This window comes from Neopelma chrysocephalum, unplaced genomic scaffold (assembly GCF_003984885.1).
Source record: "Neopelma chrysocephalum unplaced genomic scaffold, ASM398488v2 Primary Assembly neopelma1_63, whole genome shotgun sequence".
NCBI classification, from domain to species: Eukaryota; Metazoa; Chordata; class Aves; order Passeriformes; family Pipridae; genus Neopelma; species Neopelma chrysocephalum.
The window spans coordinates 2825676-2841561 of record NW_020897720.1 but is presented as its reverse complement, the minus strand read 5'-3'; the positions used below and the strand labels follow the sequence as shown (position 1 = coordinate 2841561).

At 37.0% G+C, this 15886-nt stretch overlaps 1 long non-coding RNA gene across 1 annotated transcript in view; it reads left to right on the top strand.

Annotated features, from left to right (window-relative positions):
* The first annotated feature begins 1644 nt into the window (after positions 1–1644).
* Positions 1645–15886, top strand: part of LOC113967382 — a 224476-nt gene continuing 210234 nt past the window's right edge. Inside the window, exon 1 of the long non-coding RNA XR_003534149.1 lies at positions 1645–1695. This is a non-coding gene — a long non-coding RNA (uncharacterized LOC113967382). The remainder of the gene's footprint in view (positions 1696–15886) is intronic.

Genomic DNA, 15886 nt, shown 5'->3' with positions numbered 1-15886 from the left:
GCTAAATGAGAACAATTTATCCTAAATCAACGATAATCAGAGTAAACACTATTATTAATTTATTGTTTCCAGACTAGAAAAAAACCAGTAAAATGAAGCTCTCTTCTTTTATCAGAGCTTTCCCTACCCCTTTTGCCCTGAGGATCCTATTAGCAGAAAGCTGAGCAACTCTGTTTCATCAGAAATAAATTATGCCTCACTTTTTTAATGTAACTACTGAAGGGTTGTAAAGATTAGACATACGTTTGAACCCACTATCACTTGATGTTATTTTCCTTGATGTTCTGAGCTTCTTTAGGGGAATGAAACAACATGTTCTTCTGAAAGCCAAGAGTAGAGTTTCTTTAAAAGAACACCACCACAGATTTTGGTTGATGTACAAAATAACTCAGGATCTGTACAGCAATATTTAAAGTAATGTATAGGCAGTCTGAAAGAGAGCTGTCATAATTCCTGGCATGTGCGAGAGGCAGAATGTTTGCAGGGCAAATAGGTGGCAGAACTAGTCACCCTCGTTTTTTAAATGATTAGAAAACTGTAATTCCCCAGAAACAGTAGGCTAATTCTCACTTTCTTCACAAAGGAGCTAAGGATGAAAAAACACCTTTAATTAATAAACACTGCTGGCACTACTTTGGTAACAAGCTGCTGTAAATGAAACTCTTAATTGCCTCAGAACAAAGTATTGTATACAAATTCGTGTTACTCTTTAAGTGCTGTTCTTTGTTGTTGCTGTTTGACATTTCTGTAGGAAATAGAAGTAGCTTTACCAACCTACTTGTCGCTGAAAGCAGTTCTTGTCAGATCTCCATTTGTGGGCATCACTGAGGTTAAAAAGTAACCCAAAACATTCCCTCATCATAGCTAGAATAGACAGCTCTCAGTGCAGTCTATATACAAGATAAATTAAGCTGTGTATGAAGCTTCTGTTAATGAAGTTTAAATTCTGCAATGAAATTGCATGATGAAAAAAAAATTTAAAAATAATAGCTTCTAAAATAAATATACTTTTAAAATGTATATGTATATTTAACATTTTGGCATAAACAATGAAAAAATATTTTGGGCTCCTCTATAAAGCTATGTAAATGCTTTTTCCCCCCCTGTGTTCAGACATTTTATGTTTTTTTTTATTTAATCTTCAAATTGACTTCTTTTAGTTGTAACTGTCAAAGACTCTGAGTTAGGCAGGAGCTGCATCTTCTACATTGGTGAAGAAAACACCAGAGAAAAATAACTGATATAAGAGTATTTTGAACAGCTACAGTCCTGATCCTTTGGTTTTTGAATTCCTTGAACTCTAATTTCCATTATTAGGAGGAGTAAAACCTGCAGATTGCATTAATTTGTGGAGCATTCCCTGCACTTTCCATAAGGAAAGACACAGGTCAATCTGTGCTTACGGACTGGAGAGACAATAAAGGGGATGGGAGAACAATTTTCTCACAGAGACCAGTTCAAATCTATTGCAGTGATTTAGGTTATGGGAAAACTTTTAGCAAGCTGTAGAACATTTTTCAGCATTTTTTCTTTTTACTATACCATCTCTAAATGCTTGTGAAAAGTGCTAAATTTGGGATACTTGCATCAACTTACACCTGACAGTGGCACCTAAAATAAGCATTTCTGCCTTCTTCTTTTTTAGAATTACTGAATGAGTGAATAGTCACCAGTTTTGAAGAGAGCAGAAGACTGGTAAGTAGTAACAGATGTCTTTTTTTAATCTAAAGTGCAGAATTGTGAAGGAAAAGATGTTTGAAATTGTTGTACTTGCTTGGTTTGATGGTCTAAACAGTTCATAAAAATTATTTTTGCTGCTTAGCATAATGCCTTCAGGGTGCACTCAGTGCACACACAGACATGAGGATTCTTGGTGTATTTTGTTGGGGGCTTTTTCAATCTGGAGATTGGTTTTAGGTGCAAAATGGATTATGAAGTTCAGCCTTTGCAGAAAGAGGCATTTACACTTGGTAATAACAGACTGATGCATCATTTTATAAGGGGATCAACAAGTATAAAGATGTAACACTATTGATTTTGTCCTAACTATTGGGTTGAAACTTGATTAAAAAAGAGAATAGAGCTTAAAGACACTTTCAGTTTAAATTTATTGGCTGAGATTATGAATGTTCTTCTGGCAGAGAAGACATCCTTGCCAGCCAAGAGATCCAGTAGCTCCTTGTTTGTGGATGTCACCCATTAACAGTATTTCCCAGTAATAGAACTTGATAGTGGAGATCTGGGATCCCAGGCAAATACCTCCCTTTAGGTGCTGTCTAATTGCTCTGAAGTCAGCACACAGATTCAAGGAGTACTGCTCATTTCTGTTCCAAATGAAGTGCTTTGTACAAAGTAGAGCAGATGTAGCCACTCTGAATTCCCACAACAGATGGAATAAGGAGCTCTATTGCAGAATATTCTGGAATGATTGAGTTATGACAGATTTGGCTTTAAATCCCTACTTTCAGGTAGGCAGAAAGAAGCTTAAAAATTCATTCTCCAATCGTCTAGAAGTAGCTTTCTGACCCTCAGTGTTACAAGGTGAGATGAGTGCACCCTAGTGTTGGATAGATTGCTGTTTGTACAAAATATGTAATATTTTCTAATAAGGAGAAAATAAATGACTGTGACTCTTCACACTCTGATGGTTAGAACACAAACCTTTGGAATATGAGAAAATAGATGAAAAACCATTGAGGTCAGAATATCATGACCTTTCTTTGCCTGTGGAAAACAGCTTGTTTGAAACACCAAGTGTGGGAACGTCCTTTCTTATGTTTATTATTCTATACCCAACCTTTGAAGTTCATATTTTTGTTCTTTTTTTTTTCCTAAAGCTTCTAAAACTTAATATGGTAGCGTGATAGCTCTTGGAAGCATGATCTGTCATATCCAAAAATTAATTAAAAGGAAAAGCCACACAAATGGATATCGAAAAGAACACATGAATATCTTATCAGAGATATCTTGGGTGCAATTTCAAGGTCAGCACAGACCATTGTGAGTCTGTGCTGCAGCCAGAATGGCAGCTTTGATTTCCTCACCTCTGACCCCATATTCCTTCTCCCTCCTTATCCTGGCAATTGCAAGGGAGCAGCAGCACAGTCAGAGGAAGAAAACACCACCAAAACCCCCAAATGGCTCCCCACACCCTTCCCAAGACAACTCTGGCATTCAGAAACCATAGGAACAATTTTTCTTTTCAGAGCAGGTTTGAGTGGGATGTTTCTGTGCAGTTTTGTGGTCAGTGCAGGGGGGAGCAGCAGATCCAACAGGAGTTTTTGGTACTCTGAGAGCAACTGGAGTCCACTGTGGAATTGCTTCTGAAATTGCTCTGAAGGAAAAAAAATCCAGAGAACTTCTCCATGAGTTAGAATAAATTTTGTATTATGGTATGTGTCAGTTCACAGAGTGATTCAGCTTCCTATAAGATACAATTGGAGTTTTCTCTTTAATCAGCAGTACGTACAACTGGTATAAACTGGGATCTCTCTTTGAGTGGCCCTTAGTAAGTACTGCAGATATCATTAGGTGCAATTTCACCCAATCAGTCATCTCTTAAGGTAAATTAATGTCATAAAAGTGGATTGAGGTTTCTAGTAATCCTCACACTGTTTGCAAGCAGAATTTAAAAAGGTACAGTTCAGATACTTTATTGACATTGAATTTGACTTGCACTTTGGACATTTGTTTGTCTGATACTTATGTTTAGGTACATTTACATAAAGTAAATTTAGTATTGTGATATTAATACAAATGCTTTTTCTGAACAAGTCCAGAAGCAGCACAAAACTCCAAGAACTGGGTATTTAAAAATAAATACTCAAGGTGATGATTACAAACTGCACACTGGTGCCTAGCAGGGAAAAGTTTGCAATCCAGAAAATGTGCAGAACCATTTATGTTATTCAAGGTCATCACAGTAAAGATAGCAAGTAAATTTGAGAGTTATCTTTAAGATTATTAGGAGTGCTGGAAAATCAAGCCCTGACATTATCTATATAAGGAATAAATATGGTTAAATGTGAGCCTAGACAGGTCTGTGATAGATAGCTCTTATTTAAGATAGTTTTTCGTTAAATAACTCTTCTGTTGATCCATGAATCAAAGATAAACTGAGAAAAAAAAAAAATATATATGTATATTACAGAATATTTACCATGAAAAGTAGAAATCTAAAAAAGAAGCATTCTGGGAACGATTAAAAGAAACATTCCAGGAATTATCTGCCTTACAAATTACTATGGTCTAAAGAAGTAGTTAAAGAATTCAGTCAAAATTAAAGGAAGAAAAAGGAAATATAATAATTTGTAAAGAAAACCCTTATTTTGTGAACACGTCTCTTATTGTGATATTTTTTTCCCAGTATAGTTACTGCCAGTATGCATATTTACCAACACACTATTTATTTATTTATTTTAATAATTAGTTGGCAAGATCCATTAAACTCCTGAGGAGTTTTGTCATCAAGAATTTTTAAATATAGGAGCCACAGCTGTTTACAGCTGAATCATTCACAATGTATATCAATCAAGTTTCAGTAAAATGGTGCTGATAAAATTGTAAACTGAAAGAATATTTCAGCTTAAAGAATGTGTTGGAGTAACTGAAACAAGGTGTAAAACAGGTAACACCTGTGATGAGTGTAAGTAGAATGGTTTCATTGTGTGCTGTTATGCATGACAGTAATAAATGCATGGAAAATAGTCCTTTTAAAGAACTGTGGCTGATAGTGCTTTTAATAGAGAGCATAAATGAAAAGTGATTAATAAAATATCCTTCAGTACAATTACAAATAAAAATAAGAGATGCGCTAAAAAACACAAAAAGAACATTGTCTGGAAGTCACAGACCGTACAGGAATGTCTTCCCACTCAATTTCTGAAAAGAGGGTTTCCATTAGTTATAGGATGTTAAATATCCAACAGAAGTGGTGCACTGTCCTTCTGCTGAAGAAGTTTCCCTGGAATAGGAAATGGATTTACAGTTTCAAAGAGAGGATGGGGTGTAGTGTGCATTTTTATGAGGTGCAGCCATTTAGATTTCCATAACCTCAGTTTGGAGATGTCACACTTTTTTGGTTCAAGTTGGGCAGCTGTTGGAATGCAAGTGCAAATGCAAGTTGAAGGGAAATCAGTATGTACCAGACAGAACAAATAAAGAATATTGGTAAAAAGAGGATGAAAACATGAGAATATATGGGTTTGGTTTTCAGTCCTTGCTCCTCAAAGTAATTTAAGGGAAATTTTAAGATAACCTGTGAATAAAGAATTCTTATTGTTGCCATGGCACCATTTCAGCAACAGTGTAGGAACTGCTGCTTGCTTCCTGAATGATACAACCAAAGTTATTTAGTGGAATATACGCAGAAAAAAAATTTCTATCCACAAGAATTTAATCTGTGTACAGACTACAGCTTTTATTGTTACCATACTGTGGAAAGTTTTGGAGTTGCATGGCTTATATGTGCCATGAAATGGTCTTAATGTTTTGGATTCTCCATCTTTAAGTAATGATCAAGCTTATATACTTCAGATTTAGAGGCTTTAAATACACAGGAATATTTTATAATGCTAAGGTAATTGAAACAACTTATTATTCACTCTTGATGTTGAAAAAAAAAAATTCTGTCATATCAAGAATTCTTTCCCACTAGCTGTTTTCATGCAAACTGGTTACTTCTAGTAGTTGATTTTTTTTTTTTTCTGTGTAAAAGCCAGAGTGGGGAATGGAGGACAGAAAGGAAAATGGGCTTTAAGGAAAAAGGATTGTATCCTTGCCAACTGCATCATGCATGACAAGGGCATGATAGCTCATCATGACAAGGAGTCAGAGAAAAGTGGAGTAATTTAATGTAATCATATGTTTAGAGAAATATAATAAGTAAAAGGACTAATGAATTCAGGTAACACAGATTTGTCTCCTGTGCTTGTCAGGGCCCTGGAACTGAATAAGCATCATTTTGCTGTGTGATAATAATACATCTTCTCCTTTATGCTTTCTGTCTTAACTATTTTAAACTCCACATTCATCAGGTCAAAAGCTAATGCATATTGTGTGTGTGAACAGTAACCTATTACAATGAGTGTATTTATCTTAGTTGCTTAAATAGCTCCAGTGCCATACACTCCTCATCATTGCTGGTGACTTCTGGCACTTGCAGTGTAACCACTACATAATAACAGCCAGAGAATTTGGTGTATATATAACCTAAATATGTCTTCTGTGTATCTGATAGCTGAGATTAATAGCGTGCTTTCCTTGGAAATAGTTTTGCTGAAACTATGCTATCATTTGAACACCATATTTGCATTCATATTATTTTCCATAATCTAAACATTTTCTACGGAAAGAGGGTGTGGGGAAGCTTTTTGTCAGTAACATTGAGTAGCATTGTTGAGAAATTCTCTTCCTATCCCAACTTCTCAGTAGAAAATAACTTTTTACATTGGGTCTAACGTTTTCAAAAATTCTCATAAAATTCAGTATTAAATATCAGAAAACTCAATCTGCCAGCTAAACAAGCTGTATAGCAGCTTAAAAATGTAAAGGTTACTTTAGAGTTTGGAGTATCAGCACAAGATCCAGATTCTTCAGTTAAGGACACAGTTTCTCTCAAAAGAATTCTCTCAAAACCTGTTTTTCAGAACAGTTCTAATACTTTGTCTGACAAGCAATGTAATGAGCAACCAAGTTGTACTTAAAATTTTCTCCTCTAAACGTGAACAAAACAAAGGAAGTATAGTCAAATGGAACTGAATTTTTTGAGCTTTTTCCTAGTTCTGTTAGTGCAAGCTCAGAATATTTGAGAATACAAACATGTGTCATCTCCAGTTTCATTCAATCTGTTTTCACTTCCTTGACAATTCAATATGGATATTTGAGATTTTTTTTTACTTCAGCTCTTCTTTCCTTTTTAACTCTCCCTTTCTATCCAACTGTGCTCACTTATTTTATATATATATCATTTCACACTCATATTTTTCACCTTCTCTGCTGGGGAAAATAGGCTACTAAGGCTGATGTTCACTTTCTGAAAGTTGTTTTTCTTTCAGCTCTGTTTCCCTAAAGGGGCTAAAAGAAGGGAAATATAGAATGCTGAACTGGAAAATTTAGAATTTTTACTACTACATAACAAAATGCTTGGCTTGGGTAGGGAGAAATCCATGTTCCATTTTTCTGGAAAAGGGAAAGTTGTCTCCAAATCTCTATTTTGGAAAAAAAAATTGTTTGTTTCTTTCTTAGAAGAGAATGTTTAGTAGTCAGAATTGTTTGTCTCCATGATCTCAGGGTGTAAGAAGTGGTTGGAATAATGTTTTGATTGTTTTAGTGTGAAAAATCAGCTCTTAAAACTGAGTTTATACCTCTGCATTTAAACCAAGTCCATTATGATTCTGCACTGCAGCCTTCGAGGTAACAAAGGCCACAGCTACTAGTTCATGTTGGATGGAATTAATCTTCACACTGTTAATGTCTTTTTTTACCTTTATTATGTAAATGTGTTTATATCTCATTGAATAAATTTGGCAATATAAATGCGAAAACTTAAACCAGGATTATTCTTTGCCAAATATATTGGTATATACACAGTAATTGTTGTCACAAATAAATTATTTCTGTGGGTTTTCAAGTTGAAGAAGAAAAAGGGTTTCAGATTAAGGAGAAAACATACTGTACAAGTCCTGCTGTGATATCCTTTGTCCTTTGTGTGAAGTCTTCCCTAGTTTAATCAGAAAAGATCTTACTAAGCATCCTGTGCATACAAAGTACCACCTTCTATGAAAAAAAGAGTGGAAGCAAAACCTCCTCCTTGTTCTACTTCCCATGCCTGTTGCTGTTATCTCTTGACCTTTCCTCAGTGCTTTGTCTCCATATCCTTTCTCTGGTGTTTTCTAGCACTGTAGCCAGCAGCGATTTTGATTTCCATTCCAAATCAGAGGAAAGCAGTAGAGGAAGGCAGAGCAGAGTTATCTTTGTGAAGCTGTTTTAGGGTGAGAGCAGGGACCACCAGCAGTAGCAGTGTCTGTGTGCAGTGTCCTGCTCGCCCATTACCAGCCCCAGAGTCATGAACAGTTTTTTTGGTTGTAGTCAGCACATCTGTCTAACTAAAGTATTAGTTGTTGAAACCAAATGTACTGCAGAACTTCTGCAGCTTCACTGGAGTACAGCACCCAGGTATCATATGGAATTACATAAGCTTAAAAGTGTAGGATTTTGTAGTAGTTTATCAAAGGGAGTCCCTGTCTGTTGCTTGTGATCAATCCACAGGTTTGTTGTACTCCTGCACAGGTACTGATTTGCACTCCTGGACATTATCTATGAAATGCAGATACTTACTGAACGTTACCCAACGTAGTTGATTCAAAATGGTTGTCAGCAGTTCTAAGGGTTTGCTCTGAAAATTAAACCCAGACTGGTACTTAGGGCTTGGTGACTTAAGAGGTGTTGACATGCAGTTGTGTACTGAATGCTTCCAGCAGAGAGGGGATTTGAAACAAACACTTCTACAGCAAACTTCAGGCTGTTTGGTTAATCACTGCTGGTGGTGATTTCAGGATTTACAGCAGGCATGACTAACTCACTGAGATGTTCTCTCAGTGACAAAGACAATAGCACCTGATCCAGTACCTGTGCATTGGCAGATATGTCATTTCAGACACACACGGTAGCAGATGGGATCATGGGGGAATGGCAAACCACCTACCTTTCAGGCAGGCCTGTCTCTGAGGCCATTTCACAATCCCCAAAGTTTTATTTCATATTTATTTAATGCCAGCATACAACTATTTACATGCAGTCCCCCCCACTTTGGTTTATTCCCTCTAATCAGCTTACTCCAGCATACACATAATTTCTCTAGACAATGTATTACCTCCTCTAGGCTGTCTCACATTCTGTCTGATTGCAGCTCTTTCTGGTGCACACGCTGTGTTCCTGGTCCTTACCATCCATAATACATTGTAACCATAGATACCATGCACAGTTCAAACAGGAATCTTCAGGGCTCCACACTTTCTTTTGTAAATATTTTGATGAAAAGAGTGATTATATTTCAGATCAAGGCTTCAACAGAATACTAGTTAAAAACATTGATTAAGAAAATTAACACTATGTGCTCAGCTGTGCGTATCCCTAAGGTGAAGTTGAAACTGAGATTCACAACTACCGCACATCAGCATGAAGTGCTACTGAAAGGTAGTTTATTTTTGTGTTAGTAATCTTTCAAGGCTTGATCCAAAGTCACTTGCAAGGAAGGTAAGACTTTCCATTGATTTTAATTTGCCTTGGAGCATAGATATTTTATAGTTTTAATTGATATCTTCAAAATTGTGCATTATGCACTTTGTAAAGTGGTGAGGATTAATTCAAATGTAAAATATTGTTGTGATATTCCATTCTGGTCTTAGGCAGCATCCACATCAACTACTATGTGGATATTCAACTGTAGAAGTAGTTGAACTGATTTTTTTGAAGGGAAAAAAAAAAAATCCCATGCCTATAATGACAATATTTTTGATTTAATATTGTCCTTAACCTCATTAGGGAAATTTTTTACAAGCTTTTTTTTTTAAAGCCGAAGTTCTGTCTCTGTATATGGCTATTAAAATCATTATACATTTTTAGGAGTAAATAAATTTAGGAGAACAGAAATGCATAATGCAGCACCCTTTTATCAAGGGCATATACCACGCACCAGATGGAAAACAAACTGTGTTTACAACATTACCACTATCGCCACTGACACTACTAGATCTACAATATGTTATAGCAGCAGCTCCATTAACCTTGCTAGTTCTGTTGGAGTTGCCTGGTACTTTGCCCAATCTGTGTTTGTTGTCAGCAAATGGATCAAATTAGGAGATTTTCATTCTGTTTATTGACCTTTTTCCTCCTTCCTCAATTTAGGCCATAGTTCATTCAAAATTGTTCTACTATTGCTCTCTAAAATACTGTGAATAGATGGCTCTGGATCTGTCTGCTACTGCACATGGAAATTATACTGTCTTACCTCAGAGGTGAAACTTCAGGACAACCATTGACAGCAAATGTGCTGTAAAAACACCAGTTTCTCCCTAGTTGGTGGCCGTGGTTGGTGATGTGCTCTCTGAGGCTGTTGACCTTTACCTGCATTAGGACACACTGCTGTTTTTCAAGGCAGATTTGCCCACGAGATCTTTAACTTTTCAAATAAGAGCAATCCTCACCACTCCAATTTATGTTTTTAACATAGCCATATGTATTTGCTTGATGATTTGGGGACCGGGTGAGAATGTTTTATTTTTTTAAATGAGTTAACTAGAGGAGTGATTTTGTGGCCCTTCCTTTGATGCCTTCACTCCAGACTAGTTGAAAGGATGTTTAGTTTCTAACCTGTGACCTGTCTCGACTTCACGCCATCATTCCATTATCAGTTCAGTTCAGCAGGAACCACTGCAGTCCCCCATGTCCCCACCCTGTGTTTATGCCACAGGAATTCACAGGCAGCCATGTGGCAACCCAAGTCTGTGAACTGATCCAGCCCAAACAGAACATTTTGCTGCTGCTGTGATTTTTGGCTGGATACATTTCCCACCTCACTGTGTGACTGTAAGAGCACTTCCACCTCAAGGGAGAACAGAGCCAAGTCCTGTGGGTGAGGAGAAGAGCACAGTCGCTCCCCTCCCTAATGATGCTTACCAGATTAAACTGATTGTGGACAAAGATATGTTAGCCAGACAATTAGAAAGCCTTAGGAAACCATTTTCAATTAAATTATTATTTGGAATGAGGTGGTGTCTTCCATGTACCTACTGGCAGACACCTAAGCCATTTCTTGGCATTCTGTAGTTATTTTTTTTTTCCCTTGCCAGTTCATTCATTAACATTATAAAGGAAACAAAGCTGTAGGGGTAAGAAAATTATTTCAAAGACTGAGACAGAAGTAACCTGATGCTGGCTTTGTGCAACCTCCCTTCCACTTCTTCCTGTTGTGTGAGTAGCGCTGAGCAGGCAACTGTGATTTAGATCAACACTACTTGCCACAGCAAGCTGAATAACCCCCTGACCTTCAGTTCTATTGTGATACACAGGTTTCATTTTCTCTGAGCTGAAAGCAACTTATACTGAAGGGAAAATAAGGCCTGCTTCTCAATTTAGACAGGATTCAAGACATTGCATCAGCAGTCAGGCAGACTGAAACAGTAGGGTTTTTTCTACTGTATAAAATATGGCAAATTTAAAAGTTGAGTGTTTTCTTGGTACCCTTACGTTCACCTACAACTTGCATGGGAAAAACAAAAAAAAAAACCAGTAAGTTTAGGCTGGTGAATGAGAAATAATGAATGTATAATAAAAATTTAGGAATTCAAAATTTTCTGCATTGCATCTTTGCAATATCCTCATTCTGCATAAAGCATGTCTGTGTAAGGACAGCCAGAGCAACTATAATTCCAAACATTTACCCCCAATTAATTCTTTCAAACTTAAATATTGTATAAAACAGTTTGAGTCCAACAGTCTTTATAGCAGTGATAGGTAGGGGTTGCATAGGCTAAAGCCATTTGGTTTATTCCTTCTTAATCTATCATAACTATTTACAGAAATATGGTTTTACCTGAAAATATTGTCATGGGCACAGTGTATGTGCTGTCTATGAGGTTTCTCTTGTGTTTTCTGCTGGAATTGGCTTCTCTGCAGAGCTGTCAAAGTGGATGAAGCCAAACAGTCACGGAACAGTTGTGGAGGCCTCCATGTGATCTGTCATATTGAACAGACTGCAGCATGAGGCTGAAATGTGGGATCTCCTGTCACAACAGAGTTGAAGCAGTGCTTTTCTGGGTACCTGATAATAGAAGAGGTCACTTTTTAGAGCAACTTACCTCATAGTAAGTGGTGTAAGAGAAGCACTGGTGAGCCATCATTCATTCGAGCCTGCTGTAGACAGTTCTTTGTCTCTAATAAGGCAACAGGGAAGCCCAAATTGATAGCTGAGTCCTGCTGATATCACTTGTGTATTCATTCCTTCATGTACTTTGCCTGCAGTGTTTCTGAAAGATAAAATAGTGCTTAGGTTGATGAGAGGGAGCGGATAGGAGGAACTGTTTGGACATAATGAGAAATAAGATATCTTAAAGTAGGATCTATTTGTTTCTCTTTTTCACTAACACTCCTGACACGATATTCTTTTAGAGGCTTCATTATGAGCACAGTTTTATCTATACTGCATGTGGGCAGATACGTAAAGGAGCAACAGAAGGGAAGGAATAAAAAAGGAGAGGGAAACTAACAGCCACAGAGCAGATACCAAGCTTCTGTGAAAGCATCGGTCAGGATAGGAAATGATAATCTTTCCTTAACAATGAAAAAAAAGTCTGAATAGGAGTGCCCATGATCAAATAAAGAGTGACCCTGGTTGCTCCAGTACAGTTTGGTATTTTATCTTTGTAAGCCTCCTGCTCTTTCGGTCATTCATTAGTACAGTAAGTTTCTGTGGACAGTGTTTTACTCGGATGTTGTTGCAGTTCTGCTTGTGGGCATAGATCCAGAATCAAGCAAAAAAGGCAACAGTGTATGGACTTTATAGTTGTCCTCTGATAGACTGCAGCAGGAATAGAAGTTGCAATGTTAAATAAGCAGGGAAATGCATTATGCATGGTACCCTAATATCTGCAGCCATTTTTCTGTACCATGCACTGAGATCTCGCCCTTGTTCTTTATGCTTTTATAACATCTTCATTCCATTGTTGGAATTCTATCTTTAGAGACATGCCATTTTAATCTATTCACTTCTTAGTGGCCTTTGCAATAAAGAATAAGTTCTTCAAAAGATTCCTTGGCCCCCAGTGTTATGTTTACACTATTGCTTTACAGCTCAGGGTGGTTTGGGCCTCAGGGGACACTAATTTCTGCCAGATTTGTTACAACTTGTTATTCAATATCTTCACCAATCATCTGAGTCTTTTAATTGCTAATCAAGGTTGCAGTTAGCAGTAGTGAATAGCAACAGGGGTTAATAAAGACATGGACACAAAACTGCAGTTTTATCCAAATATATAATCCTTAAATTAAAATCTGTATCCTCTTCATTGGAGTACTCACTCATCTCTCACTGAAGCCCCTAGTAATCATGACTCCTCATAAACCATAGATCAAAGGTATTTTAAGAGGTAAATTCTATAGGGCACTCTTAATTCTATTGAATTGTGTTGTTTTGCAGCTGAAAATTTATAGAAATCTGTGCAAGGCATTACCTATCTGAAATACAAAGCTCTGCACAGAGAAATCTAACCTGTCCTTAGTGGTTCTATGCACTTCCTCAAAATAAATAATGAGAATTAATAGATATCTGTATTGTTTCTTAAGTTCAGTCTTAAATTTTATACAGAAAAAAGTATTTAGTCTTACTAAAATACAACTAGAGAGGTACAACTGTACTTACAGGACCTGGCTAATGACAGCAATGGCTTTTTGTGACATCTGTTTGGTAGGCTTCAGACTGACCTTGTCAAAGTTAAAAGCTCATAACATTCATATTTTGTTTTTATAGCATTATGATTCTGCATAACAGTGCTAAACACAAAACCACAGTATAATTATCCTGTCAATCAACCTGCCAGAAAAGGCATTTTCCACCAGCTTTGCACCTACTAAACTGTAAATAATTTATAAAATTAAAAGTCAAAACTAAGTGGAGGCATTTTGGGGCTAGTTAAGCACTTGTCAGAGCTCTGTAGTTTAAGTGACCCCACACACTGAGCTCTGGTTGCTTCTATCCTGGGAGTGTGAAAATGGTCATTTGTCTTTGTATTGCTGTGCTTGCACCTAATAAAAATATCAAGCTGTTAATAGAGCTCTGAACAGGTGTACAGTGTATGTTGTAATGATGTTTTATTCATTTGAATTTCCACCCCATTTAGTCTCATCCAACGAACAACAAAAATATTTTCTTCATTATCTCCAATTAATGTAAATGTCAAATGTTTGAATATGTTATCACACCGATAATTCAGTACGTTCATTGATTTGTGGAGTATTTGCGTTAAAGTGACAATCAAAACAAGGGGAAAAGTAATCCAGATTGCATGTTCTTATCTGTTGTCATGCTTTTACAGAGCTGTTGGACTTGCTTCTGTGAGATCCCCTTTCGACTCTGCTAAACAAGTTGTCTAAAGCCTTTGAGTTTACCATTGTTTCTGGCTGGTCTTTTAAAAATTCAATAGTTGATTTGTATTCATTTTAAAACAAGGTTTATTGGCTGTCCATTGAATGTTCTGTTGCTGTATGTAATATGTTGGCTTGATTTTTGGCTGGGATAGAGTTAATTTTCTTCCTAGTAGCTGGTACAGTGCTGTGTTTTGGATTTAATTATGAGGGTCATGCTGGTAACACAGGGATATTTGAGCTGTTACTGAGCAGGACTTGCACAGTCATGGACTTGGCTTCTCATGCTGCCCTGCCAGCAAGTAGGCTTGGGGTGCCCAGGATGCTGGGGGGGACACAGATAACCTCAAATGACCCAAGGGATATTCCCAGCACATTCCATAGTGTCATGCTGAGCAATAAAACTGGGGGGGAGTTGGCCAAGGGGCTGATGACCCACTGCTCAAGGGCTGGCTGGGCGTTGCTCAGCAGGTGGGGAGAAGTTGCATTGTGCATCACTGGGTTTGTATATTCTTTTATCATCATTATTATTATTTTCCCATCCTTTTCTGTCCTATTAAACTGCCCTATATTTCAACCCCCAAGTTTTACCTTTTTTTCTGATTGTTTGCCCCATCCCACTGATTTGGAGGGAGTGAATAACTGTGGTGCTTAACTGCCTGCCAGGTTAAACCACTACACGTGCTAAAATTGAGTTGACAGATACTAATCTCTCATAACAGACCTGTTCAGAGGGCAGAACACTGTTTTATGGGTATATAAAAACAAGTGGGTTCTGATAGGATAGAGCCAATAAAATAATTCTCAAGGGTTTACCTTTCCTTGTGCTTATTTGTAACTTAGTCTTGTGCCTGACCACTCAATTATAGTGAGGAAATGAGTACTTCTCACCTATTTCTCAGTGCTGTCTTTCCAGCTCAATTAAATAGTTTTAGAGTAAGTGGGACTGAAACTCTTAAGAAGCATAAAGTATTTCAAAGGCCTGAAACACATCATAAAAGTCAATCATACCTAAAATTGGGCTTCTTAATCTCAATTGAAATATTTGAATAGGAATTGCTTCTGTAGATGTCAATATCCTATAGTTGTCACTCAAAGTAATGACCAAACTATTTCTGCTTGTTTGTTTTCTTTTATCATGTGGTATTTTATTCTTTAGCACATGTGGTTTTTGGTCCTGTTGCAGTGTCATGCTGGGGCAGTGGTCTGTGTGTCCCACTGCAGCACTGCCCAAGGAAGGTAATTTCATCATGTTCTCTAGATATCTAGAGAGCACACTTTGGATGTTACAAACAAAAAAAAATTATTACAGTCACATGCTAATTACTTAGCACCTCTAAAACTGCTCTTACTTGGTTCTATTTGTAGATCACTTGGTTAGATCCCTACCAATATTTGACACCTATTTTCTTTATAACTTTTTCAGATTTTTTTTTTTCTGTTTGAGAGTTAAATTTTATATAAACTTTATAAATGCAGATAATAATTTTCAAATGGCCCTTTCTCACATGGAGAAAATATGAAGCAAAACCAACCTGTGAATCCACCGAAACTACATCTCATCATCACGCACTCTACATGGAAGGAGTCATGTGGTGGAGTCATTACACTTTTCCTCCAGGTTTTGTATATGATGAAAATCCACTGTGCTGAGGATATTGGTCATGTTTAGTTTGTTATTATTAACACTTGTGCAAGTTTCCATGGAAAGCCATTTGGTATTGGTGAAGAACTACAGAAATATTCA